We start from the raw sequence: 27,438 nt of genomic DNA, 5'->3' as shown, positions 1-27,438 counted from the left end.
CCTGAAGACCTTCCAGTGAGGCAAGATGTGGAGGTGGAAGATAGCGATATTGATGACCCTGACCAGTTGTAGGCCTAGGCCAGTGTGTGTGTGTGCCTTAGTTTTTAACAAAGAAGTTTAAAAAGTAAAAGAGAAGATAAAAATATTAAAAAGAAAAAAGCTTATATGTTAAGAATAAAAGAAAGAAAATATTTTTTTGGAGAGCTGTACATAAAAAGTATTATAAAAGAGTCAAACAAATATAAAAGTTTATGAAGGAGTTCGTAAACCTTAGTTTATGAAGCTAAGGTTAATTTATCATTGAAGAAATAAAAATGTTTTAAGTAAATTTAGTGTAGGTTCAGTGTACAATGTTTCTAAATTCTACAATACTATAATGTCCTAGGGCTTCGCATTCATTCAATACTCACTCAGTGACTCATCCAGTGTCACTTCTAGTCCTGCAAGCTGCATTCATGGTAAATGTCCTATACCAGTATATCATTGTTCAAATCTTTTATATCATTACTTAACCATGCATTTTCTATGTTTAGATATATTTAAATGTACAAGTATTATTGTGTCCCAATTGCCTACAGTATTCAGTACAGTAATGTGCTGTACAGGTTTATAGGGTTTATAGCCTAAGGGCCATATACCATATAGCATATGTGTGTAGTAGGCTATCCCATCTAGGTTTGTGTGACCACATTCTGTGATGTTCACACAATCACAAAATCACCTAACAATGCATTACTCAGAATGTATCCCCACTGTAAGGGACACATGACTGAATTAGAAACAATATTGTAATTACTAATTACTTTGATTTATGATGATACCTTCAATTCAACCTCCCCAAATGAATAAAGAATTAATAACAAACATATAGAATATACACAGTAGTGTTAGATGCATTTCTAAGTAAGTGCATAAATCTAAAATCTCTTCCTTAAATATAGATTCTCTTTTGTTTTTCACTAATACAAGGGTTCTTTGGTAACTTGAAATCTGGAAACAATTTAATAAAACAGCTTTCCTTTACCAGGTATGGTCATGGCTATTCTGGACTTGTATTCTGAATCTTAACATTTTTGAAGAGAACACTAAGATTTCTATGTTATTTATGTTAGAATAGACTCAACAACTAGTCAGCTGAGGCAAAGGTTCAACTTGCATAAGTGATTGAAAGTGCTGCTTTCAGCCTAAACCTTTAGAAATAAATGCTGAGTTTCTACTTGCTTTATATGGTTGTTACCTGTCACTCTGTAAGCCAAGTGCAACTGAGTTGAAACTGACAATCACTCTAATAACTGTTATGATGTTGCCTTATTGTTAAACTGATAGTGATGGGTCAGGCAGAAGAGGACACATTCCATCTGCCACAGAGGAACCATGCTGTGCAGCCCAAATCCCTCATCACCTTTGCAGCTGCTTCTCTCATGCATTTGCCAATTTTATATAGGCCCCAAAAGATAAAGAGCAGAACGTTCTATATCATTCGTACCTTTGTTATGGGAAGCAAGGATAGTAGTAGGGCCACAGGAAGTCGAAAATTAGATGCATTATTTTTCAAGAAAATATTTTGCCACAATAACTTTATTAAGGCTTTAAAATGACAAGCCAATTATTGGTTCAGAAATTGAGAGAATAAACATATTTTGATCATAAAGAAAACTTCTTAAACAGTTTCTTAAACGTTGAAAACCTCCCACAATTCCTGGTTAAAAGTTAGACATATAAAATATTTCCTTCTTTTTCTTTTAGAATCACATCTTCCAGAAGAAACATTCTCATGTCTATTAATTTAGAATTTAGAATTTAAGTTTAAAATTCCATGGAATATAGGATAAATCAAGGGATGATCATGAGGTCACTCCTTTGTACAGTAGGTAATTACATAGCCATTTGTGAAAACTTGAATTAATCAGCTTTTTAACTAAAGTATCAGCATGGAGATTGGAATGCATGTGTTTTCACTTCTAATAGAGAAGCTTTCACAATATTAACTTTTCAAGAAAGACCTACATTTTCAGGATGGCTGATAACTTCCATTATATGAAAATGTTTTCAGTTAGTTGTGTTGGTGGTATTAGAAGTGAATATATGGTTATAATACCATGAGCTACAGTCAGGATAGCTACCTACTGGATATGTGTGTTAATAAACAGACCTTGCTTTAGTAATATGTTTATGTATGTAGTGTGTTTGCGTATGTTTGTGTGTGTGTGTGTGTACATTAAAATGTTCTGGTTAATTAGATTTTATGAAATAAATGATAACCTGTAAGGCAGCCAGATACAGAATGACAAATAGTTTGCTTAGGAAACTGAGAACCTATAATTTACACATGATTTTTTTTTTTGACATTGGCCTTATATGCAGTTTTAGGCAAGACACCTACTTTCAGGAACTTGATTTCTTAATTTCCTAATATTTAAAATGTAAGTAATAATACAACCTTCCAGAACTCCTTAAGCCCTTTTCCAGTGTTCATTTGTCACAATTATCACTGCTCAATATGTTTTCACTTGAGTCTGTTTTTGTCCTCTACCTAAAAAAATCTAAGTTCCATGAGAGCAGAGATAAGTGCTCTGTTCACCACAGTTTTGCCAGCACCTAAAGAGTGCCAGTCACAGAGTAGGCATTTAATAAATACATATTAAATTAATTTCTTACTAGACATTTTATGAAGCAACTTTGCACATCCAAAATTATGTAGCACAGGTTAACATTGAGTCAGATTTCAGCCCATCTACCAAGGAATAAACAACTGAAAACTGCTCACCCTTTCAAGCTCTGCCATCAACATCTGAATTGTTTAATGTGCCTGCATATCAAAAGTTTCAGCAAATCTGAATTGATTTACTTTATTGGTATAAAATAATGGAAGTCATTTCTTATGTATAATCTCCAGATTTTACCACATACAAATAAAAAATTCTTTATTTTGTTGTGTAAATCATTATCTCCAGGGTTTACTGTATAATCAGACTCTAAGACTTACTGGAATTCTACTGTAGGTATATGTCTGTGTCCAATGAAGAGAAGTATGAATGGGACTGGAATTCTACTCTAGGTATATGTCTGTGTCCAATGAAGAGAAGTATGAATGGGCTTTAAAAAAAATGGTCTTCTTTCACATAGTAAATATCTTGGAAGAGGATTACAATTTTAAGTTGTTCATGTGCAGGGTTAAACTTTGCATTCAGTTTTCAGTTTTCTTAACTATGTCACTATAGGATATAACAATGTGTTAGTACAATCATTGAAACTCCCTACACTTTAATTTTAATGTACTGTGCATTTAAGAATATGTGTGTTATTCCTTCTAAACTGTCTAGATACCACTAAAAATAGATACCACTCACCTCTCACCGACTACCGCCACAGCGCTTATTTTTCTCATGCCCTTTAAGAATGATTTTCTTCTGAAGTTTTCACTTCACCGAGCACTTATTTCTGGTGTCCACGATTGATCATTTTACTCTTTTGCCATTGCACACACAGGGATGACTCACTTAGAGCTAGCTCAACTTCCGCAGCTTTCTTCCAAATAACCAATCTCAGACTTGATCATTTTCCTGAAATTTGGTTCTTCTGGTACTGACACTGATGTCTTTTAGTCATTATTTCTGGTCTACTGAGCGAATTCTTGGCAGCTTAAAGAGTTTCTTTTTATAACTTAAACAGAAAGTAGTTGTATGAAATATTATCAGGTACCTCTTGGAATGAATTAGACGGTTGATGAATTGGTTTAGGCAGAGACTAAGGGGACCCCAGTATTGTCATATGAATATTCACCTTAGAATACTAACATAGCACTATCTACAGCTTTCTACATAGCATTTGGTGCAATGGTGCTGAACCTGGGGTCAGATCACCATGTCACTAGATTTTCAATGTGCCCTAGATGTCATTAGAAATAATCCTCTGTAGAACCCTATGTCTTTGTGTCAAATTCTCAAATTTAAAATTTTAGAGGGAATATCTAATTGACCATATATTTTAACTGCCAGGGGTTTGGGAGAGGTGTTACTCTCCTTAGTAGCCTTTTGTAAACAAAGAGATAAAGCTTTGGTTTTCCCCTGTCTTTGGGAAGATTACTTTGCAAATAATGAGAAACCCTTGTGATAAAATCTAATACAATTGTTCTGGTAAATGCCAAAGCTGAGTTTCAAAGTGGTCAAAATATTTAATCACAGTAAACAGATAAGGTGTAACAGGAAAATACTAACATCAAGATTTTCTGATTCTTAAAGCAATGGTAATTTTACAAAATTAAGCTATCTTTGAAGTTTGGCTGAATTAACCAAACTTTAGTAATGGCTAATAGACTTTCCCACAAAGCATGTACAAAAGGCTACTTCCTACAACTGTGATCATGCTTTAAAATGCAAATAGTCTTAACTCTCTGAGACTTAGTTTCTCTATCTCTAACATACAAATCGAAAGGCCTAGTTGCCAACTTAGCAAGTTGTTTAAAATATATGGCATATTACTCTGTATCAATACATACAATATTTTTAGCATTTGTGCAGTAATGTTAATGGAAATGATTATGTGGAGACATTTAGTCAATATTCAGTTTCGCTGTGTTTATTTTTTAAATATTGAAATGTCTTGATATTTAAACTGCCTTCAAGCCCCTTATGTGCTTCCCTGCTTCCTCCTCAACATTCCCCAGAATAATTCATCATTGTAAGGAGAAAGAGTTAGTGAGCAGGGGTCCTGTATAATCCTTCTTCTGTGCTATTATCAGTTTTTGTTTTAATTGGTATATATCCAGTGAACTTGTGAAATATTTTAAATATTACCCCTATTTATTCTGCCATACACACACACACACACGTATGCACACACATACACCTATGTATGACCATATATCATATTACATTTATACTATATAATATACATATACATATAACATATAGTACTTTTAATGGCAAAAATCACAATTACTTTTTCACCAACTATATATATATATATACATAATTATATATTATTTATCATTGTAAACTCATAGATAATGGTACATGAAAATCTCATTGTATTTGAGGAGCAATTGGCTTTAAAATTCTGTTTATTTTTGGATGAATTATATGGTGTTGACTATTTGTATTGATCCAGACAGTTATATAATTGCTCCTGTTGTTTCCATTCTCCCAGGATAAAAACTACCATTGAACTACAAGCTTTGAGGAGAAATATGAAGATTTTTAGCTTTCAAGAAGTAAACATAAACATCCATAAACAACATTATTTTAATTCACAGTTATATCTTCCTATTTTAAGATTAATTTTCTAAAGTTAATCATGGCAAATTAAAGAACACTTTCCATTAGTGGCCACAGATTTTTTTGTTATAAGTAGTAAACGGCATCACTGATTACACTCGTGACAACATACTAGCTTAATCTGAGAGGGCAGAAGCAGAAGGAGAACCCCTTGCTTATCCTGAGACTTTCGTTTGTATTTATGATGCAGACGAATCTCTACAGCTGGTTGTCTCCAGTTTCCTTGAACAAATTTACCAATAATAGAAATAGGCAGCTACCCTTATTGCTTTGTTTTATGGAAAGGGGTAACACATACACCTTTCCATTTGGTAATAAAATCTAAATTTCCAGCTAGATTACCAAAACATTTGCTGTTAAAATATAGTTAGTTATCTTTCAAAAGAAAACAAGTATCTTTTCTGAACACTCCAGTCCTTGGAAATTTTAAGGAAGATGTCAGTAGCAATCATTTATCACCACTTGAGTTGTATTCTTAATAAAATCAAAACTCATGTTAGGTAAGTTTTCATTATGGACCTTGGCCGATATGGCAATCTACTGGGAAGCAAATACTCAATAGATCAGTTACTCTAGTCCTGATACTAAATGTTTGTAACTTCCTTACATTTCATGTAACAATTACTTGGTATATGTTTCTTATGGTGCTAGACATTGTGGATACAGGTATTAAAAAGATGGCCAACTAGAAACCTCTAAGCTCTTCTTTTCTTCAAAGAAACAAGAAACAATTACAGACTGGCTAATATAACTTTTTAGAAGTTCTGGAAATCAATCAGTGATTTCAGTGGCCAAGTGAAAATCCAATCAAGAAAGAGTCACACTCTGAATGGTGGGAAATCACCTGGCATTTTGCTCATTCATACCTCCCTCCCTCCTTATGTGTCATGGAGTGGATTAAAAGCACTGGGTTGGTCCTTAAATTCCTTTCATAAGCCTTACAGAGCAAAGTGAACCTAATTTACAGTATTCTAACTTGTTTGTGTGATTTTTTATTAGTTCTCTGTGTCTTAAAATTCTTAATTTACAAGGGATTTTTGTTGTTTGTTTTGTTTTGTTTTGCTTAAGAACTTTAAATATATAATTCTACTCCCTTTTGACTTGCAGGTTTTCAGCTAGAAGTTACTGATAATGTTTTTGTGGGCTTTTCTTTGTAATGAGTCATTTTTCTCTTGCTGCTTTTAACAGTTTTTCATTCAGACTTATGAGGTTTCAGATGGATATGAGGAATTTATTGGGAACACTGAATTTCACAGTGATGGTTGAGGGTATCTGGTGGAAGAAATTTCCATGCAGCAAATTGTTCAATTGTTGACCTGGCTGCTTCTAACAACATATGTTTATATGCATGAGCAAAGAAATGATCTGAAAATGGAACTTGTATTTAAAAGGGAAGCAGAACATAAAGTTTGGAAAATCTGCACCCTGACCATGTGGTAGAGAAGAAAAACCCATTTTTTGGGAAGAATTCAAGCCTGCTGCAGAAATTTGCATAAGTAAAGAGGAGCTGAAAGTTAATAGCTAATATGGGGGAAATTTCTCGAAGACATTTTAGAGTGCCTTGTGGCAGCCCATCCCATGACAGACCCAGAGGCCTATGGAGGGAAGAATGGTTTCATGGGCAGGGCCCAGGTCTCTGCTGCTGCCCTTTGAAACCCAGGGACACTGCTCCTTGCATCCTAGTGGCTCCAGCTCTTGCTGTGGCTAAAAGAGTTCCAGATATGTCTCAGGTCATTGCTCCAGAGGGCTCAGGCTGTAAGCCTTGGCATCCTCCCTGTGGTGTTAAGTCTGCAGGTGTGCAGAGGGTGAAAGTTGAGGCTTTGGATCCTCCACCTAGATTCAGAGCATGTATAGAAAAGCCTGAATGTCCAGGTAGAAGTCTGCTGCAGGAGTGGAGCCCTCATGGAAAACCTGTACTAGGGCAGAATAGAGGAGAAATATGGGGTTGGAGTCCCCACACACAGTCCCCTCTGGGGCGCCTACTGGAGGTATGAGAAGAAAGCCACTATCCTCCAGACCCCAGAATGGTATATCCACTGAAAACTTGCACTGCGTTACTAGAAAAGCCACAGGCACTCAACACGAGCCTGTGAAAGCAGCTACAAGGGCTGTACTCTGCAGAGCCACAGGAGTGAATCTGCCAAAGGTCTTGGGAGCCCACTCCTTGTATCAGTGTTGCCTGGATGTGTGCTACGAAGTCAAAGGAGATACTTTTGGAAGTTTAATATTTATGACTACCCTGCTGTGTTTCAAAATTGCATAGGGACTACATCCCCTCTCTTTTGGATGATTTCTCCTCTTTGGAACAGGCCTATTTACCTAACACCTGTGCTCCCATTGTATATTGGAAGTAAACTAATTTGTTTTTGATTTTACAGGCTCATAGGCAGAAAGGACTTGCTTGTCTCAGATGAGAATTTAGACTGTGGGATTTTAAGTGAATGCTGAAATGATTTAAGACTTGGGGGAGTGTTGAGAAGGGGTGAATGTATTTTGCAAAATGAGAAGGATGTGATATTAGGTAGGGGCTGGGGAGGGAGGAATGATATGGTTTGGATTTTTGTCCTTGCCCAAATCTCATACAGAATTATAATCCCCAATGTTGGATGAGGGGCCGGGTCAGAGGTAATTAGATCATGGGTGCAGTTTTTCTCCTAGCTATTCTCATGATAGTGAGTGAGTTCTCATAAGATCTCATTGTTTAAAAGTGTATAGCACCTCCCCCTTTACTCTATTCCTTCTGCTCTAGACATCTAAGATCTGCCTGCTTATCTTTCCATTATGACTGAAAGTTTCCTGTATAGTCATGCTTCCTGTACAGCCTGAAGAACTGTGAACTAATTAAACCTCTTTATAAATTACCCATTCTCAGGTATTTCTTCATAACAATAAGAGAATGAACTAATACAATCCTCATGGCAAAGGCAAAGGAATATTTGTAGAATACATAGAAGAGGAAAAGAGAAATGAATCCAAATATGTCCATACAATAAATCAACTAAATACAAAGAAATTCAATAAAAGCAAAAATGAAAGACAAAAATGCTATAAGACAAACAAAACCCAATTAAAAATAGCAAAGTGAAATATTTCCCTGTCAGTAACTATTTAAATATAAATAGATTAAATTCCACATTTAAAAAAATATATTGGCAGAATGTATTTTTGAAAAACAAGATCCAACTATATCTGTAGAAACTCATTTTGTATCTAAAAACACACGGTGGAAAATGAAAATCTGGAAACCGACATCTCATACTAATTAATAATTAAAAGAAGACAAGGTTTGTGGACTGACGTTATCTGACTTCAAGAATTATTGTAAATATATGTGATCAAATTAGGGTAAAACTGGTAAAAGAATAGACAAACAGATAAATGAAACAGTGGAGAAAGTAGAAATGAGACACCTAACTGTAGTCAACTATTTGACAAAGAAGCAAAGGAAATTCAACTAAGACATAGTCATTGCAATATGTGGTGCTGGACCAACTAGACAGTACATGCAAAGAAAAAAATAATCTAGACATTGACCTTATATACCTGATCAAAATTAATATAAAAGGAATCATAGACTTCAATGTAAAACACACAAATATGAAATTACTAGAAAGTGATATAGAAGAAAATTTAGATGATCTTGAGTTTGGTGATGACTTTTTAAATATAACACTAAAGGCACAATGAATTAAAAAAGTTTGATAAACTGGACTTTATTAAACTTATATTTTTTGCAGAAGACATTATCAAGAGAATGAAATGACAAGCCACAGTCATATCTGATAATGACTGATATCCAAACTATACGTAGAGCACTTAAAACTTAATAAGAGAACAAATGACACAATTTAAACATGAGATATGGCTGGATGCAGTGGCTCACGCCTGTAGTCCCAGCACTTTGGGAGGCCGAGGTGGGCGGATCATGACATCAGGAGTTTGAGACCAGCCTGACCAACATGATGAAACCCCATCTCTACTAAAAATACAAGAAAAAATTAGCCGGGTGTGGTGGTGGACACCTGTAATCCCAGCTATCCGGGAGGCTAAGGCAGGAGAATCACTAGAACCAAGGAGGTGGAGGTTGCAGTGAGCTGAGATTGAGCCACTGCACTCCAGCCCGGGCAACAGAGTGAGACTCCGTCTCAAAAAAATAAAAAAAATAAATAAATACTTTAACAGACACCTCATCAAAGAAGATACAGAATAGCAAATGAAAAAAAGGCCCATATGCTATATCATTAGAGAAATGCAAATTAAGATAGCAATGACATACCACTATACTCCTATTAGAATGACAGAAATCCAAAACACTGACAATATAAAATGCTGGCAAGAATGTGGAGCAACTCAAACTCAGAATGGAAGACAATTTTGCAGTTTCTTGTAAAACTAAACATGCTCTTACCATATGACCCAGCAATTGTACCTTTTAATATCAACCCAAAGTATTTAAAAACTAATGTGCACACACACAAAAAACAAACAAACAAAACTGCATATGGATGTTAATAGTAGCTTTATTCATAATTTCCAAAACTTAGAAGTAATCTAGATGTCCACCTATAGATGAATGGATAAATAAACGGTGATACATCTAGACAATGAAATATTTTTCAGTGCTAAATAAATGAGCGATCAAGCCATGAAATGTCATGGAATAAACTTAAGTGCATATTACTGAGTGAAAGAAGCCCATCTTAAGGGTTGCAAACTATATGTTTCCAGCTACGTAACCACTGTAAAACCAACAGTGGTTGCCAGAAGCTAGGAAGGAAGGAGGAATTAACAGGCAGAGTGCAGAGTGTTTGTAGGGTGGAGAAATTATTCTATATGATGCTACAATAATGGATATACCATTAGGCACTCAAATATAGAATGCTTTTTGTAGAATCCTTTTTAAAATATAATTTGATATGAAGAAACTTCAGAGCAATAGGGTTAGCACATCATCTATCTAGATGTGGAATAGAAAATATTCAAAGTCCTTTAAAAAGTCATAATCTGCTAGAAAGATTAGAAATATTTGAGCAAGAGTCAAATCAGAGAGAACGAATGAGAAATAAAACCCCCTACATTTGGTCAACTCCTTTGCTTCTTTATGTTCTAATCGTGGAAGACATTCTGAGTGTCGAGTATCATAACTGCTGTAGGGCTGCTATAGAAATGAATATTGTGCCATTATTGCAGATGCTGGAAGGTGAGCAACTTAGCCAAATGCTGGGTAAATATGCATGGCTTAGGCCAGTGCTTGTTAAAATAAGGTCACATAATCAGTACTGAAACACAAGCAGTGAATGGCAGAAATTGAAAATAAATGTTTAGAAACTAGTATTTTGAAATTGATGTGATATTTGAGTATTGTCATTTTTCTGGTCATTCATTTCCATTGCATTTCACAAAATTAATCAGGTACAAAATAGAATTTAAAAAAACCCACATGCTTCATCACAGATTGTTTGAAACCTTCTGGATTAGACTACAATCTGCACCCCTGGAGATATCCAGGTGACATGAGGTAGGTGGGGGAAGGAGGGAGACTCAGATGTGAATGGCAGATGCTAGCATAGGGTACATGGCCAAGTGTAGCAAAAGGGGGATCTGCAGAACCTGGGAAGGTCTTAGAAGGCAACTCAGGAAACAGATGCTAGGACTCCTTCTCCAATAATCATGAAGTGATATGAATAGTAGATTGTTGTGGTCTTCTCAGTATGTTTAGAAACACGAAAAAATAAAGGTTAGTGTGGCCTTTAGTTATCTGGCTTCTGTGTGGATAGAACTTCCCTAGAGCAACATCTCTGTGATCTCTCAACCTCTTCACTTTCTCTACTCCAGTTAGGAAGGAGAGACATCTTTTTGGGTTTGAAAGAAGGAACTGGGCATGCCACTTCATTTCTGTTTGGAATTGCACACAATTTCCTTTTGCTGTGACTTCAAAGGTACCATTTCTTAAAGGGGAAACTTGTGGTTTGTACTCCATCTAGTTGAATGAGTAAGTCTATCTTATGGATAAAGTGTTGTCAAGTCAACTTAGGCAAAACATCAAAGTCACATTTTCCAGTACTATCAGTGTTATCAATAATAAAGGTGATTATTTGTATCTCAATTTGTAAGACTCTTAAATTTATCTTTCAACTGATCCTAAAGAAAAGTCTATAAGTAGTTCATGGAACACAAAGTTTGGAAACCACTACCTTAAAATGAATCATAAATGTCTATGGCTCCTTTCAATTCACTTAGGTTTCTACTGTTCAGAAAGATGTATCTAATTTTCATAACTTTGTTCTTTTGCAAATGGTTAATCTTATATACTGTATTTGCCCACCTAATTAACTGTCAAACAGAACTAATCAAATTCCAGTTTTACAAAATTTCAATTTTGTGGCTAAAAATAGGACTGTGTCAGCAAAAAGAAAAAAGTACTCTGAAGTAAGAAAGTTAGTCACATGTAATAAATTCCTGAATTTATACGTTCATTTTTTAGCAGGATGAGGATTGAAACCATGCATTCATAGCATAACTAAACGATTTGCTCAATTGCCAATGATAAATCGACATTTTTGTTGTTTGTAAACTCAATGAGATGTTATATCTTTATGTGTTGTACACTTTCACAAATTTATTTTGCAAAATTTTATATTTTTTCCAATATTTCACAAAAATTGCAAATGTATTTTTCCCAAGATATATGTAGGTTTTAAAAACAAATTTTAATTTTTTATGCTCTGCCATTGACTTAGATGTTTTTAAAATCTTATATGTAATGTGTTTCTCTTAAATACCACGATGTAGCTATCTATAGAAATAGTTGCATTATTAGGAAAAACATCAAGTTGAACTCAAGAAGTTATTTCCTAAAAATCTTTTATAATTTTTTTCCACTGCATTACAAATTGAGGAATGGTAAGTGTTGTTCTACGAGGATAGAGGGGTTTTATGCTTTTATTTAATTACTGGTAAAGAGAATATGCTCACAAAGACCTACAGAAAATCAGGAGACAGCCTTATTATATCAGAATAGTAGGAAACCTACAATATAAGTTAAAAGGCAAATACTCTCTAAGACTTCATTACATATTTGAGAGAAGTTTGGTATATTTAATATTAGTTGGACCGTATTATTCATCCATTCAGCACTCACTGAGTACTTACTCTGTGACCAGCACTGGAAATACATCATGGTCTTTGACTTGGAAAAATATATGATAAATTTAAAAAAGGTATATGTGGCTATATATACATATATACATGTATATATACATATATGTATCTATATATACATATATACATGTATATATAGATATATGTATGTATATATACATATATACATGTATATATACATATATGTATCTATATATACATATATACATGCATATATACATATATGTATCTATATATACATATATACATGTATATATAAATATATGTATGTATATATACATATATACATGTATATATAAATATATGTATGTATATATACATATATACGTATATATAAATATATGTATGTATATATGTGTGTATATACATGTATGTATGTATATATGTGTGTATATATGTATATAGATGTATACGTGTGTATATGTGTATATATGTGTGTATACATATATGTATATAGATGTATATATGCGTATATACACCTATATGTATATATAGGTCTATATATAGATGCGTGTATATATGTATATATACGCATATATACATCTATGTATATAGATGTATATCTGTGTATATACGCATGTATATATCTATATATACATATATGTGTATATATACACACATACAACTGAGATATGCAACAAATATTATAAATAGAGAAAGAGGACACTGTGGAAACACAGAAGAGGCAGGACTTAAGTTTCCTTGAGTTTATGAAGTAAGGTAATATTTGATTAGGGTCTGGAAGAATGAATATAAATTTCTTAGAAAATTACTTTCTGTAAGTGGTGTTTTTTAAATAAATAAATGTATCATTTCAAAAGTCATATTGTATTATGGAAGCCATAAACTCATCTTATGGTACTAGAGATAAGGGAAGGAGTGATATTTCAAGGTGAACTTGGAGAAAATATTTGGTACCAGTTGGGATGAACTTATATTCCATCAGGACTTAGGGTCTGGGTGGAGCTTAATAATTTTAAATGCAGGCACATAAAATGGTCACACCTCTTTTAAAGACAAATTTGGCAAAATATCAAATAGAGGAAAATGAGTATGGGTATAATATTGGAAATTGTGAAATAAAGTCGTTATAAAAATCTAATTGAGAAATGAAGAAATTAAGAAATAAACCAGGTCAGTGACCATGACAGCAAGAAACTGGTCTTCAAAAATTCATTGAGGATTGTATAAATATGATATATCCCAAAGTAAAATAAATTATTGAGAGGTCTGAAAATAATGTCATACAGAGTCTGTGAAGGTGTTTTTCTTTGAGAAGACCAAAGATTTATTTTTTAGACCACATGAAGGTATGTACATTTTGTGGTCCTCATAATATAAAAAAATAAAGTTACAAAGTTGCAACCAGGAAAGATTTGTAATAGTCTTATACAAGAAATCTGAATGTGTATATGCCTTCACAATGCAGTATTTATTTAGCTTGAATCAATACGTGGCTCACAAAAAAGAAAGAATGTAAAACCTGAATCACAGGCAGAACACACAGGAGGCTGCTTAAACACAACTATGAAGAGTAGAGCTGGGATGTATTATAACTGATATGAGAAACTCTTTCTTAGAAGTAAATGAATAGAAGGAAATACCTTTCAGTGTATTTTAAAGGGAAGTAAACATTGCTCAGTAATATAGATGATATATATTGAACCTAAAATGAATTTTGAACAACTGCTAATAGATACACTTTTCAAGAAAGTCATAAAGCCCTGAAATAAAGACATAATATCTTACCCTAGATTACAGTTGGACTCAGGAAAGATAATAGTAAAAATGTGGGGAAAAAATGAATGAGACATATTGAATTCACTTAGCTGTTCCTGGCTGAGAATTACAACAATCCACATGAAAAAAGAGTCAGAAAATTGAAGGGCTGGAAATATGCAGTATTGGTCAAAATGTGAGAAAATTACCAACTGGACTCTTTTAATGAGTACATAAATTGGCTCTTGTTGACCATGCAGTTTGGAATTATATCACAATTTTTTTTTTAAGAAAAGCATGTTATCAACTGAATTGCATTGGTCAAATTTCACGTTAAAGCCCTAACCCCTGGTTCCTCAAAATGTGACTATATTTGGAGACAAGATCTTTAAAGAAGTAATTATACTGGAATGAGGCACTTAGGGTGGGCCCTACTGCAATATGATTGGTGTTGTTAAAAGAAAGGAGATTAGAATATACAGAGAGAAAGAGAGACCATACAGACAGAGACTATGTGAGGACTTTGTATGATGGTAGCTGTCTACGAACCAAGGAGAGCTCAGATGACACTAGACCTGCCAATACTTTGATTGCAGGTTTCTAATCTCCCGAATTGTGAGACCATATGTTTTTGTTGTTCAAGCCACCCAGTTTGTGGTATGTTGTTATGGCATTGATGATAGAAAAAACAAATTCTGCCAAAATATATTTAAAGAGGTTTATTCTGAGCCAATATGAGTGACTGGCCCAGGGTGACAATCTCAAAAGGTCCTGAGAAAGTGTGCCTGATGTGGTTGTGTTACAGTTTGGTATTATACATTTCAGGGATATAGGAATTTCAAGTAAAATCATATATCAATGATATAGTTTGGTTGTGTCCCCACCGAAATCTCTCTTTGAATTTCTTTAATCCCCATGTGTCCAGGGTGAGGCCAGGTGGAGATAATTGAATAATGGGGGGCTGTTTCCCCATACTGTCCTCGTGGTAGTGAATAAGTCTCATGAGATCTGATGGTTTTATAAATGGGAGTTCCCCTTCACAAGCTCTCTTTCCTGCCACCACGTAAGATGTGACTCTGTTCCTCCTTTCTTTCTGCCACAATTATGAGGCCTCCCCAGCCATGTGAAGTCAATTAAACATCTTCCCTTTATAAATTACTCAATTTTGCGTACATCTGTATTAGCAGCGTGAGAACAGACTAATGCAATCAATAAATCAATATGTGGAAGCTATACATTGGTTATGGTGGAAAAGGCAGGATTTCTCCAAGTGTGGGGGAACTGGTAGGGGTTCTTACAAATCATAGGTGGGTTTTAGGGATTCTTTAGTTGACAGTTGATTGAGAGAGTAAAGCTATTGTTTAGAGACTTAATGTCAGTAGAAAGGAATGCCTGAGTTAAGATAAAGGGGTCGTGAAGGCCAAGGTTCTTGTTATGTCTATGAAGTCTCATAAATAGCAGCCCTCAGAGAGTATAGATGGTAAATGTGTCTTTTTCAGACTTTAAGGTGTCTGTTAATCTCTCCTTTATCAGGTGTCTCAGTTAATCTCTCCTATATCCAGGAAAGGCATAGAAAGAGAAGGCTTGGCTGCATTAGTGGTGATTCTCTGCAGATGCAAATATCCCCTACAAAACAGGGCTTTGCTATGACATTTCAATCTGTTGGCCCTGTGGCAGCAATTTCAAAATATGTAAAAGGTATATATTTTGGGCTAAAATATTTTCATTTCCTTCAGGACCTGTTCTCTCTCATGTGATGCTATACCAGAGTCCATTTAGAAAATAAACCACATTATACAAGGTTAATAAAAATCCATCTAATGAGATGTTATAGTTTGCAGGGTGTGACTCCACAGGCCCTTTAGTTAGGAATTTGGGCAAGAGAAAAATAAAGGTCAGACTTTAGTCTCCAGCAGCCATAGCTGATTTATATAGCACATGATTTACTATGGTGTGTCTACTTTTAGATATCTATCCTCTAGAAATAATTGCACATGGTCCCCGAAATCATAAATAGACATTGTTTATCATTAAAAATTGGAGACAACCTGAATGTCCATTAATGAAGGAATAATTAAGCTATGTTACATTCATACTATGATACTTTGTAATAGTTTATAGGAGAATACCAGTCAGGGTCCAACCCAGAGACAAGACAAAAACTGCATAGTAACTTGAAAAGGGAATATTTAATATAAAGATTGTGAAGTATAAAAGACATTGGAGTAATGAGGATTAACTAGTAAGAAGTAAAGTGAATGTTAAAAAATACAGAGATAGTCAAACATAACAAGCAACCTCTAGTGCTATGGTAAAACCTGCAAGGAAAAGGTCATCCTCCCATTTGCAATGAGATCCATTCCTTGCAGAAAACAGCAGGGCTTTGGCTTCCTGGATGACAATAAAGCCCCTGACATGTTGTGCTGTTGGAATTTTCTGGAAATATGCCATACAGAATGATGGGGAAGCTGTCTAAAAGCAATGTCATTCAGAAAAAGGCCCTAATTCTCTTCAGTTCTATGAAGACTGAGAAAGGTGAGGAAGCCCAGAAGGAAAGTTTGAAGCTAGCAGAGATTGATTCATGAAGTTTAAGGAAAGAAGCCATCTTCATAATATAAAAATGTAAGGTGAAGCAGCAAGTGCTAATCTAGAAGATGTAGCAAGTTATCCAGAAGATTTAGCTAAGATAATTGACAAAGATGGCTACACTAAACAACAGATTTTAAATGTAGATGAAACAGCATTATATTAGGAAAAGATACCATCTAGGACTTTCATAAATTCTATGCCTAGCTTCAGAGCTTGAAAGGACAGGCTGACTCTCTTGTAGGGGTAATGAAGCTGGTGGTGTTAAGTTAAAACCAATGCTCATTTATTATCTCAACAATCTTAAGGCCCTGAAGAGTTATTCAAAATTTACTCTGTCGGTGCTCTACAAATAGAACAACGAAGACTGGAAACAACAAATCTGTTTATAGCATGGTTTACTGAATATTTTAAATCTACTGTTGAGATCTATTCTATAAAAAGTTTTCTTTCAAAATATTATTGCTTATTGACAATGTGCCTGGTTACTCAAGAGCTCTGATGGAGATATATAAGAAAATTAATGTTGTTTTCATGCCTTTTAACACAATATCCATTCTGTAATCCATGGATCAAGCAGTAATTATGGTTTTCAAATCTTATTTCAGAAATACATCTCATAAGGCTATAGCTGCCACAGACAGTGATTCCCCTAATGGATCTAATCAAAGTAAACTGAAAACCATTTTGAAAGGATTTACTCTTTTAGATGCCATTAAGAATATTCATGATTCATGTGAGAATGTTAAAATATTGAACTAGCAGTAGTTTGGAAGAAACTGATCCAACCTTCCTGGGTGACTTTGAACAGTTCAAGATTTCAGTGGTGGAAGTAACTGAAGATATGGTAGAAATAGCAAGAGAACTACAAATGGAGTCTGAAAATGTTATGGAATTGCTTTAATCTCATAATAATGCAAATGAGTTGATTCTTATAAATAGGCAAAGGCAGTGGTTTTATGAGATGGAACCTACTTCTGTGTAAGGTGCTATAAATATTGTTGGAATGAAATCTAAAAATTTAGAATATTAGATAAACTTAGTGATAAAGCAGCAGCATGATTTAAGAGAACTAACTCCAATTTTGAAAGAAGTTACATTGTGGGTAAAATGGCACCAATCAGCATTGCATGCTACAGATAAATCTTTCACGAAAGAAAAAGTCAACCAATGCAATAAACTTCATTGTCTTTAGAAATTGCAACAGCCACCCCAATCTTTAACAACCGCTACTCTGATCAGTCAGCAGCCATCAACATCAAGGCAAGACCTTCCACCAGTGAAAAGACTACATCTAGCTGAAGGCTCAGATGATAGTTAGCATTTTTAATAATAAAGTAGTTTTAAATTAAGGTACATGCATTTTTAGACACAATGGTATTGCACAATAAATACACTGCAGTAAGATATAAACATAATTTTATAAGCACTGATAAATCAAAAAAATGGTGTGACCCACTATTGTGATATGTGTTTTGTTGCAGTGGTCTGAAACTAAGCTCGCAATATCTCTGAGGTATGCCTGTACATTAGTAATTTACAGAAAGATTAAAAAAATCTAATCATATGAACATAAGAGATTTTAATATATTCAATAGAGATCCATCTATGTTAAATATTATGTATGTGAATACATGGAGAACAAGATATGAGAACAAATAGATGGTCTGATAACACTGGTAATAACTGCTGAAAGAAAATGACTAGAATAATAATACATTTATTACTCAAAATGTAAAATAAATTTTTAAAAAATTTAATTTACATTATCTATAATTATCTTAGAATAGATAACTATTTTAAATGCATATATTTTTCATTGTATGATGCAGATGTTAATTTTCATCTAAAATACAAAATTATTACAATTACATAATGCATTATACACATATTAGAACTGAATGATATATTACTTAATTTTAGTAGTCAAGATTCAAACATATTTAAGAGATAACACTAACCTGACGTTGGGATCTGGTGGTGCTAGGCATAAATATATGCTTTCTTTCCTCTCTCATCTTATGCTTTGTTAGATTTCTTTCTTTCTTTATTTCTTTTCCGTCCTTCCTTCTGTCCGTCTTTCCTTCTTTCCTTCCTTCCTTCCTTCATTCCTTCCTTCCCTCTTTCCTTCTTTGTTTCTTTCCTTTTTTTCTTTGTTTGACACTTCCATTGTTTCTACCTTCTCTTCTATCGTAGCATGTTTCTGTTGAAATATCCTGGCTGCTTCTTCCACTTTTAAGGATTACATTGTTCCCATCTGGATAATCTACAGTAATTTTCATATTTTAAGGTCAATTGAAAAGCAAACTTAATTCCATTTGCAAAATTAATTTCCTTTTGCCATGTAATGGAAAATATTTATAGGCATAACACCAGGGGGTAAAGAGAAAGGGTCAAAATTCTGCCTACCACAAGAACCAAGTTCATTTTTTAGCATATATGAGTCCCATTGTCTAGCACAATTTTTCAAAAAGACTATCTGTTTATCATTAAATTACCTTTGAATCTTGTTGAAAATTAATGGACCATGTATGTCTGGGTCTACGTCTGGACTCTCTTCTCTTCTGTTGGTTTATATGTATGCATTCACCCATAACATAATGTACTGAATATTGTAGCTTTATAAAAAGTCTTGAAATTAAGTAGTTTGATTCTTCCGATTTTGCTCTTCTGCTTTCTGTTACTTTTCCTAAATTTAGAACCAGCTTGTCAATTTCTTAAAAAAAAAAAAAAGAATCCTGGTATGATATTGATTGGGATTACATTGTGTCTATAAATCAGTTCAGGAAGTTAGAGGTCGCATCTTAACAAGTATGAATTTTCTAATGTATGAACATGGTGTATATCTTTATTTAAAAAAAGTATTTGTCAATGTTTTGTTGCTTTCTCAATACAGATTTTTGTAATAGTTCTATACGTATTGCATTTTTGCAATATGTTTTTATTTTTATTTTAAATTATTTTTTAATTTTAATTTTAAACTATTAATAATATATTGAGATATTATTGAATATTTATATAGATCTTTTATCGTCTTTCTTAATTCACTTATTGATTTCAGCTGTGTTTTTTTTAATATTCCCTGGCTTTATTTCTTCCTTTTCAATCTTGATATTTTTTCTTGCTTTATTATATTGGCTACAATACTTATTATGATGTTGAATATGAATATGAATAATAAGGCTAGATATATTTTCCTTGTCTTTAGTCGTTGGGGAAAAACATTTAACCTTTCACCACTAAGTACAATACTGTCTCTAGGTCTTTTTTGTACACCTTTTATTAGGCTGAAGAAGTTCCTTTCTTTCCTAATCTATTTAGAGATTTATTTATCTGTAATCTATTTTATTTATTATTTAGTTATCTATAATCTAATTAGAGATTTATTAAGAATGGATGTTGAATTTAGCCAAATCATTTTACTGTATTTAGTTGATTATATTGTTTTTATTCTTCATTCTCTCTATGAGTAACATTTCTTCAAGTGTAATTTATTTTAAATGCTGAACTAGTGTTGTATTGCCAGAATAAAATTTATTTGATCATGTTATTTTAAATATTTTATATATTGCTAAATTAGATTTTCTAGTAATAGTTGAAAACTCTAACAGGTATATTTATTAGGAATACTGGCTTTTAGCTTTTTTTTTTTTTACTTCTTGTATGTTAGCCTATTATTGGTAAAAGGGTAATGATGACTTCAATAAATTAGGTAGGACATTGTCTTCTTTTGAATTTTAGAAGATTTTGGATAGCATTGCTATTTTTTCTTTCTTACGTGTTTGGAAAAACAGTGAAGATATATGAACCTGTAGATTACTTTGATAAAAGGTTTGTATGAATGTATTTATATCACTTGATGTAAGATCCTTCTGGTTATCTATTTCTATTGCAGTGACTTTTGGTAGTTGTTCCGCTCAAGAACTGTCTTTATTTCATCAAAGTTGTCAAATATATTTATACATAATTGACATAATTCCTGTTCTTTTTTTTTCTTTCTTTCTTTTTTTTTTTTTTTTTTTTTCCTGAGACAGGAGCTCTGTAGCCCAGGCTGGAGTGCAGTGGCGTGATCTTGGCTCACTGCAACCTCTGCCTCCTGGGTTCAAGCGATTCTCCTGCCTTAGCCTCCCGAGTAGCTGGGACTACAGGTGTCTGCCACCACGCCCAGCTAATTTTTTTGTATTTTTAATAGAGACAGGGTTTCACTGTGTTGGCCAGGATGGTCTTGATCTCCTGACCTCATGATCCGCCCACCTCGGCCTCCCAAAATGCTGGGATTACAGGTGTGAGCCATGGTGCCTGGCCTAACATAATTTTTTAATATATTTCTGTTGCCTTAGTAACTTTATGATTACCCCAAACCTTATTACCAGTATTGGAAAATATTTATTTTTACCTGCATGGCAAGAAATATATCAGTGTTTCAAAGAAAAACTTTTTGTTGTATTGATGTTTTCTATTGTGTTTTCTAAATTCTATTTCATTGATTTCTACTACTTAATATTTTTAACTCTTGTATCCTTTTCATTTAATTTGCTATTATCTTTACTGTCTTGTAAAGTAGAAGTTTAGGTAATTGTTTCAATACTTTCCTTCAAATACAAGTACTGCTGTAAATTTCCTCCTAAGCACTATTTCATCAGCAAGTGATAAATATTGATATGTCTTAATTTTATTCCCATACAATACAAAATAGGTTCAATTTTCCCTCATGAGTTCCTCTTTGAATCACAGGCCATTTTAGGCATATTGTTTAATTTCCAGTATGTGGGGGATTTTAAAGATGTATGTTTTGTTAACTTCTGGTCTAATTCCATTATAGTTATACACTGTGTAATTTTAAATCTGTTTTACTTAAGGATTGTTTTATGGGCCAGAGTGTGGTCTCTTTTGGTGACTATTCCTGAAAATAATGTGTATTCTATCATTGTTGGTAGGTTTTTCTACAAATATTAATTAAATCAAGATGTTTATCAGTGTTGTCCAGGACTTATATATTCTTACTGATTTTATTTCCACAAATAAAATTTTAAAATAGGCAAAACTTCCTTTATGGTGATAAAATTCAAAACATTAGATGACTAGCAAAGGGCCTAAGAAAGTTTCTTAGGTGACTGTTCTGTCTTTATCTGAGTCATTTGAGTGAATATATACGTAAAAATGTATCAAACTGTAAACAAGTTTTGTACACTATAATGTATATATGTTTTAACTCATAGAGTATGATAAATAACAAAACAACAAAATAACCAAATTTACCTATTCTCTTAAGAACTGCAGTACATCTAAGCCCCATATATATAAATTAAGATTAAAGTATATTATATGTTTTCTTCCTTGATATAATTCCAGCATGTCCATTTACATAATTAGAATATATATGTTATATCTTCTGAATCTTTCCAAATATGAAAATTTCAATGCATGTTCTCCCACTTTTTTCGGACACATATCTTAATTTTCATATTCAACTGACATTGTGATTTGGCAGTCTATAAGTTTCAATCATTATTCTTGCTCCCATAGTCTTGAGGCTACAAAGTATAAAAGTTCCTTCAGTCACAATTTTAAATGTTTGTTATTCTCTAGTTGTTACATAAGCCAAAAAATTACTTAGTATTTTCCTAAATTTCTTGTCTCCCTAAGCTTTTCAAAGTAATTAGAGCCATACAGCTTATTACATAATGCTAGAATTCCCCATTTCATTTACTCTGTTCTATGGAAATTTATTGCCCTCACAGCCAATATTCAACTCCAATATTCGTTCTGAATGACAACAGGTAATATATTTTTTTCTTAATCACTAACAATTTTTATTTCATACTTATTTAAAGAGCCCTTTTAGGCTTATTTAGGTATAGTTTGTTTTAGAATGAACTATTTCTTTTAAATGGTTTCCTTTTTTCAAAAACATTGTGAAAATAATACAGAAAGTACCTATATAACCCACACAACATTTCCACTATTACTGATATTTTAGCTCCAAATTTGCCAGTCTCCATCTAAGATTTCCATTACCTTGGCAGTCTATTGTTTTTGATAATTTGCAGTTAACAATATATCAGCCAAGGACGTGCCTTGTGGCAAAATCAATCATTCTGTCATTCTAGCTAATTTAAGCAAATAAGTTCAGATTCGCTCAGGATATTATTAAAGTCATATAATTATTGATATTATGAAAGGATCATTCCCGAAGTCTTTACGTCTAGTAATACTGGCCAAATCATCTTACAGGGCTTCCCAAAAGAAGACCCAGTACCATATTTGCCTGCAGAGATATGGCAGTTCTCTCTTCCGAGTGTACACTGCTTTCCTGAATCTCCACCAGTGATCCTCCAAATATTCAGATATGTACACTCTCATCTCACAGTAAATATGGTCCTCATAGCACTTGAGTGTTCGCATGAATCATTTCCTGTTTTGGGGATGTGTATGATTGGCCAGCCTTTATCACATGCCTACTTTTAGTATGAAGGAAGTCCAGTAAGTTGTGACATTTACTGTAATGAGACACCAATAAAAAACAGGACATTCCCCAAACATATGAATAGTGCCTCAAAGATACCAGGCTGTCAGAAAATATGGCAAATATTTTAAGTGTGATGCCACTGGTTTAAGAAATAAATGGTAAAGACCTAACCTATGCAATCACCAGGTGATGGGAGAATAGATTACATAATCGAAGGATCGTGTTTCACGGTAAGAGTTGGCAGGAAATGTGATGAATTTTGTATGTTTTGAGGGTTTGTGAAAAACAATTAGGGAAATGCTATCCCAAGCTATTTTTGGGGGGGATGGGGCTATGTGCAAGGATTGGGTCTTGCTCTGTCACCCAGGATAGAGTGCAGTTACACAGTCTCAGCTCACTCCAACCTCTTGGGCTCTAGTGATCCTCCCACCACAGCCTCCAGAGTAGTGGGGATTACAGGCATGCGCCACCACACACGGCTGATTTTTGTATTTTAGTAGAGATGGGGTTTTACCATGTTGACCAGACTGGTCTCGAACTCCTGACCTCAAACGATCCACCCAGTTCAGCTTCCCAAAGTGTTGAGATTACAGGCATGAGCCACTGTGCCTGACGCCTATACCCAGCTTTAAACTGATTTTAGCACCATGAGCGTGATGAGCATTGCATCTTTATATCCACAGTTTGCCTAATTTCAACTGTTACTCATCTGTTGTGCCCAAATAAATCTTAGGTGCTTCTTCCATTATGCTTCCACTACAATTTGTTCAAACTCCTATGTAGGTAGACATGTCTTTTATGTATTTTTCTTGCCTAAGCGTCATTTTCTCTCCTTCTCTAGAAACAGCACCACAATTTTTCATGAGTTACTACCCTTCTCCACTTTCAATAACAGAAAGGAAAACAAGACTGGCAAATCAGAACATTCTCTCTCTCTTACATCAGTGATTGGTTTTTGCTGTGATGCACTAACCAAACAAATCAAATTAAACTTAATTATGGAGATTATTTTTTAAGCTATAGAGAAGAGAAAATTTATCTATGTATTTTTCTGAGATAGTTTACAGACTTGAAACCGAGGGCAGCAGTCTTACCTAAGCGTGGATCTATCATAGAGGAAGAGAAAACTGAGAAGTGATGAGAGTTAAACTGTCTTTATGACATATATTCATCTAAATCCAGCCATTGATATGTCATTAGACTTATAAATTTTTAGGAACAAGTAATTATCTCCATTGTTTAAGCTACTTTGTGTTGGACTTCTGTCTCTCCCTACTGAAGAAATCCTTAAAAATACATTTTTTTGCGATCACATAATTATGCTATTATAATTTTGTATTTGGGTAATTTTCTGATTAAAAACTCCCCAAATCTAGAGACCATGTCTTTTCCCATTTTTTTTATATTCTCTAACACAGTCCCTAGCAAATATCTGTCCCTTATTTCAAGAATGAATGAATGACATATAAGATAGATAAGTAACTAAAGTCACGTAATTCATACCAAAAGTAGGGAGCCTAACCCAAGACACCTGCTTCTCCTACTTATATTCTTTCTATTATGTTTTATCATAGAGGTAAGAAACGAAGTTACATTTCCAGAAGCATTTTTTTTTTACCATAGAACCATGAGGTAGACCATTTTCATCACATGTTCTTATCTGCCCTCCTAGCAAAGTTTCACTACATGAAAAAACAAAGTGAATTAAGATACCTTAAGCCTTTTCTGAAGGGGTGTGTGTGAATGTGTGTGTGTGTGTGTGTGTGTGTGTATCAGAAGTATCTTTTATCTTTTATATATATATATACAGATTCACACTCTATTGACAAAGAAATATACTCTTAGGAAAACCTCAAACATTTCTTCTCCTGGGAAACAACTGCCCTGTGATACAAGAGAATGACCTAAATGTCTCATTACAGAAAATCCCTAGATCAGTGTATTGATGATATTTTTTATCATTAGGATTCAAAACATAGCTTTCCTCAAGGGTCACTACTGGGCAGCTTAGTCTGTACTTTTACATAGTTTTTTTTAAAATTTGTCAAAGAGGTGACCCAAAAGGAGTAAAGTCTTTGTTGCTTCTATATGAGCATTAATTTGCTACCAATGACAGATGGTTCTCTAATCCACTTTCCTTTGTTTGGGAGTTGGGATAATTACACTGAAGAATTTGAGAGAAGACAAAGTTTTCTTGCTTACCTTTATTATCTTGTTCCAGTCCAGTAAGAGGCAAGTAAATTAACCCTTAATATGACAATTACACTAGTGCTTAAAAGTGGTTGATATATAATGTGTAAAATATATACTTGATTTTCATTTCATTTATGCTTGGCAGGTACATATTAGAATCTGTAGTTTTTGAAATCTATAATTAAAAAATGTAACATGTAGACTACTCAAAAAAATTTTGAATAGTGTTCCCTTTTCTGTGTTTGTATGGATGATTGATATCATAAATCACATATGCACATGAACAGTGTTTCTTTTTGAATATGTTTAGTAGTTTCTCTTTCTCCTTCTTAAGCTAAAGAAAGTAAAAGTGACTGCAACTTGATAGGAAGATAATACATATTTCATATAATGAAAAATTACTTTCATAGACATTTTAAATGTTAGCATTTTTTAAATGGAGGTTTCTGATTCTTATTTAAACACAACTGGGGATATTTGAGGAGTACATATTTCTCCTCTGAAGTATCATATTGTATAAATACTTGATAACTTAAAGTGGCATTCTCTAGCTAAGCAAGTGGTTCCAAAACTGGGCCGTATCATCAATAGAACATTAAAAATATATTTATGGGCTGTACTCCAAGTCAGTTGAGCCTAGATTCAGGAAAACTAGGATCCACAAATCAGAAACGTAAACTACAGCCACAGGATTCAGGGTATCCAAATTTAGAAATCACTGTAGCAAGTAATTCCTGTTTTAAAAATAAATTTCTCTTTTTATCCTAAACTTAACTTACTGATTTCACAAAATCTTCACTTCTTTTTCAGAAGCAGCAGCACTGGCAGTTGAAACAAGAAATATATTTTAGTATGAGGATGTTAGTTGTAAATTAGGTGATTGCCCTCCCTTTGCTCAGATTGGGGTTAAGAAATGTTTAATAATAGAGGTTTGCTGATCCAACAAATACGTATGAAGTCTCTACTACATGCCAGGTTCTGTCCTAGTTATTGGAGATAGACCAGTAAAAATAAAACAGAAAAAACCTTTTTCCTTTAAAGGACCAGGAATTCTTGGAATCTGACCTGGATAAGGTTTTCCCAGAAGCTTACCCTGAGACAAGGATTTGAGTAAAGTAGTTTATTTGGGAAATGATCTCAGAAAGCGACTGAAGGAGATTGAGGAATGAGGCAGAGAAAGTAAGTTAGTCATGGGTGCAGGTTATCATGTAGGAAGCTGAAACCTGATTCCACGGGGGAAATTTGGGAGATAGTATAGAATACAATTAAGTGTTATCCCACTCAAAAGTGCCAGGGTATTCACTCTCCAGCTCTACCAACTCCCAGTACTGCTGGTTTCGTGAGGTTGAAAATAAACCTTCAGACAAGGAACTGCGGGTGTTTTAATAGGATGGCGTAGGCATGGGCAAGAACAAGGAGTGCTGAGGAAGTATGGGCAATGTTCTAACACCATCTACTACTGTAGGATATAGGCAGAAATAAAAGTAGAATACTTGGAAGGTTGTGTTGTGATCAGTAGTATGAGCAATATAAAGCATGCAATAGCAATATGGAATGTATTCATATGTAGAATGGCCAATGTGGAAAGCAAAAAGATGGTTAAAATGGCCTCATGGAGAAGGTGATTCTAGAGAAAGCCTGAAGCAGATAAGGGAGCAAGGTATGTGACTATCTGGGATAGAGAGAACCATAAGTTCAAAGGCTCTGAAGTTAGGTTGGACATTGCATGTTGGATTAACAACAACATATTTTAAATGCTCTGTAGATGATTCTGATATATAATCAAGTTTGAGAACCAGTTGCTTAGTTAGAGGGTGTGACTGTTGATAATTATACATTTATGATGTGTGGCTGGAGCTGAGTGGATTAGGAGCTGAGAGCTGAAAGTGTAAAGGGGCTTTATCAGGCAGGTCTTTGGCAATTCAGGGCTTTTAAAGAAGTGAGGGGGGGAAACCCTCAAAGGACTCTGAACGGATGTTTTCTGATTTATGCTGAAACAGGATCATTCTGGCGGCTGTGCAGAGAAAAAGTAAA

The 27,438-nt window shown here is 34.0% G+C and overlaps 1 long non-coding RNA gene and 1 pseudogene across 1 annotated transcript in view; one reads left to right on the top strand and one right to left on the bottom strand.

The window, feature by feature from the left end:
• LOC129136356 (uncharacterized) overlaps window positions 1-1,783 on the bottom strand; it is a 70,392-nt gene extending 68,609 nt beyond the window's left edge. Inside the window, exon 1 of the long non-coding RNA XR_008537914.1 lies at window positions 1,487-1,783. This is a non-coding gene — a long non-coding RNA (uncharacterized LOC129136356). The remainder of the gene's footprint in view (window positions 1-1,486) is intronic.
• A 5,019-nt stretch (window positions 1,784-6,802) lies between these two features.
• LOC100613586 (oxysterol-binding protein-related protein 9-like) overlaps window positions 6,803-27,438 on the top strand; it is a 38,661-nt pseudogene continuing 18,025 nt past the window's right edge.

This window comes from Pan troglodytes, chromosome 9 (assembly GCF_028858775.2).
Source record: "Pan troglodytes isolate AG18354 chromosome 9, NHGRI_mPanTro3-v2.0_pri, whole genome shotgun sequence".
NCBI lineage: Eukaryota > Metazoa > Chordata > Mammalia > Primates > Hominidae > Pan > Pan troglodytes.
This window is presented reverse-complemented; position numbering and strand designations above follow the sequence as displayed.